This window comes from Lagopus leucura, unplaced genomic scaffold (assembly GCF_019238085.1).
Source record: "Lagopus leucura isolate 7727_CA_CO unplaced genomic scaffold, USGS_WTPT01 Super-Scaffold_100021, whole genome shotgun sequence".
Lineage (NCBI taxonomy): Eukaryota > Metazoa > Chordata > Aves > Galliformes > Phasianidae > Lagopus > Lagopus leucura.
In genome coordinates, this window is record NW_024962274.1 from 7,510,960 (window position 1) to 7,515,742 (window position 4,783).

Below are 4,783 nucleotides of genomic sequence, written 5' to 3' on the forward strand. Positions count from 1 at the left end.
TGCTGTGAGTTGTGGATGTGATGAAAGGAATTTGGGTCCAGACCCCACTGAAGCTGTTGTTTAAAACTTCCTTCTGAAACAAAAGCCAGGTTATCTTGTTCTGGTGTGTTTTTGTTGTTTTTGTTGTTTTTTTTTTTTTATGGCATATGCTTTACCCTTTCTACCTCTGTCATCCTGCTGTGAATTACACAGGGGTTCAGTGCCTGAAGAGCAAACTCCCTGTATTTACCACATGCAAGTTACTGCTGAAATTGTCACGTGGAGGGAGCACTAAGGAGCCTCGAGTCTTTCCTCCTCCTTATGATGTAGGTTATATGTGCACTTGCATGTCTTCAGTACTTGCATGGGTACAAAACTCATAAAAGCAGCAGTAAGTGGCTGGCTTGTCATAGATGGTAGTTTGTGTGAGGGCATGCTGTGCTGCTGTTGTGACAAACTAGGGATTTGGATGGAAAAGCTAATCTCTGATGTAAGCTGGTTCTCCGAAGGGTACTTTCCCAGTAAGAGATGACTGTCTTACAGTTGTCTTGAGGGAGAAAATCCTGCAGTGTTTCACCAGCTCAGTGCTGGTTTAAAGTGATTGCACATCTGCACAAGCTGGAGGATGAAAGACCTGATCCCTACTTGACAGGTGAGAATACAGAGTCAGGTGAACGAGCTTTTAACAGAATGTACTCAGCTGTGTTATGGGTCACCAGTGATAACCCAACATGAAAACTAGAATGAGATTTCATAATGTACTGCTGCATGTAAAACACAGCTACCGACTTCAGAGCAAGGGAGAGAGGAAAAAGCTCTGTAAGGAGAATGTCTGGTTCTAACTGCTGGTGTATTTTTTGGTTTTGTGTTTGCAGTAATTAAGTAGTTCTAACTTATGCGTTTTGTTACTTTTTTTAATGGGATGTATTAGCTGACTCAGTCAGTTCACAAAAGCTGGCAGGTAAATGCTGCTTCCACACACTTTTAGTGTGGCAGCGCCTGCACAAAACTGTCTCCTGCACTCCACTTGAAAGAGGCAAATGGAAAATATTACATGATCTAGTTCTCTTCCTATCTGTTTAAGTGAAAGTAAGCCATGCAGGCAGCAAGGAAAGGCTCTAGATGTGTGTTTGATCTAATTACAAATTCTAGTACTGAATTAGGAAAACTCTCAGCTTAACTGTGCTTGCTTTCAATACCTTATATTCTATGGAGCTAAGGAAAAAGAGTAATAACAAAAGACTTGAGTGTTGCGTAAGAGCTCCATGCTAGTTTGTCTCATCTTGTATCAGGTATGATTTCTCCTGCAAAAATTGACAAATGATGTCTCAAACTACATAACTAGGAATTGGGGTTCACAAAGCTTGATGTATGTCTTCCCTGAATGAGAAGCATCCTTTTTCTAGCAGAGTGGGATTGTATTTTGGGATAGCAGCACTGTTGTCTTGAAAATTCTGAGAGAATTAATTTCCCAGTTGCTTGTATTTGATATCTCTGGTAAGAATTCAAAGATTAGATAAGAGGTTTGTGCTCAAAGTAAACTCCCACAGTGCTTATACACAGAGACCATGCATGTTCTGTGCAGCAAGCAGAGTTGGAATATAGACTTGGGCTAGAAAAATGCAATGAACTAGGTTTTAAGGCTTGCCTCAACACAGGTTCTCTGTAAAGAACTTCTGGTCCTTTCTGTTAGTCTAGAAATAGCTTGTGAAATAAGACAACTGGTTACAACACTGAACAAAGAGTAAGAGGATATTTTCAAATTTCTCCCAGTCAGGTCAAAACTGGTTGCTGAAGAAAATGTCTCCAGGAGTGAGTGGGCTTACTCAGTTTGGGGCCTCAACTGCCTGGACAAACAGGTGGGGAATGTCCCATACACCAGTTACTTGGGAGCTTTAAGGCTCTGCAGCATGTGGGTGAAACGTTTCACGGCTCAGAAAAAGGCTTTTTAGCTCTGCTGTTACTGACACTCAAGTATTACTTTCTTTTTTTTAGTGCTGGGAAAGAAAAGTTTAACAAGTAAATTTGAACTCATGCTCTGATCTTTGTCTGTAGCCTGGATGGTGGAGGTCAGGATGAGGGGAACTGGATGAGAAGGCTGGGAGGGAAGGTGTTAGGTTAGCCCCTAAAAGCTTGCTTCTTTTTAGTGCTTTAAAAATACTATCCAAGCTCTTCAGTTCCTTGAGTAATTTCATATCAAATTTCCAGCCCTGTTGGAACTATTTCAGTGTTGTGCATGTGTGCTGGCTGTAGTTTTATTAACTCTTCCTGTAACAATTATCTGCTTCTGAAAGGTTTTTGGGAATCTGCCTTCAGACTAATTTTTTTTTCTTTGTCTCCAGGAATGTAAAGCCTAATATGAAATGTACTGCTTGGGCCTACTTCTGTTTCTGCTTGTATTATTCCCAGTTACTTCACAGCTGAACTTTATCTTCCCTGAAAGCCTGGTCACATGTTTCCCTGAGCCCCAGCGGCCCTGCACACTGCATGAGAACAGGAGCCATCCATGAAGCACAGGCAGAGGGATGTTCTTAGCGCTGACTCTGACTCCATGCGGGACCTGGGGCAAGAAGAGTCCTCAAGGATGAACAGAAATGGTGAGAGTTTGAATGTGCAAAGCTCATAACTTAATGCTGTGCAGGTAATTCAGGAAGGAATATAGTATGATGAAAGGAGTAACTTCATGGGAAGAGCTTTACAATCTCACTCTGTATCTGCTGCTGGCTTGCTGTAACTGGCTGCCTTCCCTAGATATGCTTCCACTTCGCTGCTGTTAAAAGTGAAGATAATTCATCTGTTGTAAACTCAACTGAGATAGAAAGCCCAACATGTGTTTCCAAAGCCAGATCTAACATAAAATGGTTATTTATAAAGTAATTAGAGAAAAATAGTTGAATAGGAATCTGCTAAACTATTTCAATTTTGCATTCATTACTTCATAAAGCTCTAAAAAGGCTGCTTTTTTTTTTTTTCTTTTTGCAACTTTCCCTTTTCATTTACACTTTGTAGTTCTCAAATCCTGTGTCCTGGACAGAGTGGGCAGGGTACTGTGAAAGGATAACTGCTGTTACTCCTCTGGCATCACAATGAACACCCTGCTGGAAGCCCTCTTCTGACATGGCTGCCTTGCTTCCCAGCAGCAGAGCAGGTTAATAAAGATGAAAAAGAAAAGAAATTCAAATGCCTCTTTGTATTCAATGTTCCAAATACTCTCCCTTGTGCTTCAAAGAAAAGGAAACCCTTTGGTTTTAAGTCTAGCTCCATCATTTCAAACTATATTATTTATTAGTAATGCTACTAAGAAGTACAACCTGTACTAGTTAAAACCTGCCTGGCAATGCTAATTTATATTACTGCCATGGTGCGGGGTGATAGTCTCTGGTATGGGATGTGACACTCAGGAGGAGACGAGCCCTACTAAAAGCAGTAAGGGTGATGCAGTCTTCCCACCTGTCTGGAGGCTGCTGCTGAAGATGATGATGACAGAATGTGGATTTCATTGCTGTTTGCTGGGCCTACTGCTTCAGCCAGGAAGGCACTGGTCACTTAATAGGCAACTTTTGACTAATGATGCTTTTTTTATATGCTGCAGACATGGAGCCCTGTTGAGTGGATGCATCCATGCTACTGTGAGCTAACAATCTTAGTGCTGCGCTGTCCTTAAGGTTTTGTCTGTCAGATTGTACAGAAGCTCCATGAATGCTATTTTTACCTTCAAGGTCACGGTAGGGATAACTGTGCCATTGTAAGATCTGCAAGGCCTTGTCTGGGGCTGTATGTGATGTGCATGTATGAGGGTTGCTCTGAAAGTAATGCCTCCTTTCTATTGTGTTGACCCACAACATCATGTTACATTTTCTTGCCGTGTGACACATGGCAGCAGATGGGCAGTCTGACAAAACAGTGTCTGACATGGAAGTGGATACTGAAGCAAAGATACCAGATTGAATCCCTCCATGTGGAAAAAAAAATGGCACCCACTGACATTCATCAATGCTTGCTGAGGGTTCCTGGAGACCAGTGAGTGCCTGTGAGCACAGCGAGGCAGTGCGTGGTGTGACAGCAGGTCACTGCTGGTGCAGGCTCTTCTGCTCTTTGCTGGTGAAAATGCAAGATCATGGTGGCAACTGTTGAGAAAAGCTGCTTTGTAGCTGAGAATTCGCTGTGTCGCACAGTGTTACGGTGCTCCTTACAGCTGCTGTTGTTTTCAGGGTAATAAATAGGAGGTTTTACGTTCAAAGCAACCTGTGTGCATTAGCACACTAATGTGTCGATTCCACCATACCTTTCCGATTCACGATTAGCCCCAAGCCAGGGATTGCCTTGAGCTTTTTCTGGCTGCTACACTCTGTTAAATGTTTCAGCCGGGCTTCTCATGCACCAGAATCGCTCTAATTAAAGAGTACCGGCTCTGGAAAGGTGCTTGTGCAATAGGGGCCTGAATCAGCCGCTTTTCCCTATGGTCACTGAGCATCAGCTAATTACGAAGGGCCGGCCCGAGCATCCTGCCGCACCATCCTCCCAGGACTGCTGAGGGGAGGAGATGGCCGCCCCGCCAGGCTCCCTTGGCCCGGCACAGGCTGAAGCGGAGGCCTGTCTCTCAGCGCCCTCTGGCGGCCGCGCTGCAGCACGGCACATCTCGACGAAAGGCCTCGTTCCCTCAGCGCGGGCGGCCGGCGGGAGAGGCGTGTCGCTCGTCTACTCGAGAGTGTACGGCCGCCGGGCGCGACGTCAGCGCGGGGTGTGCGCCGCTACTCGGCACAGTTCGGCCGGGCGGGGCGGGGCGGCGCCGGGCGGTCCTCGC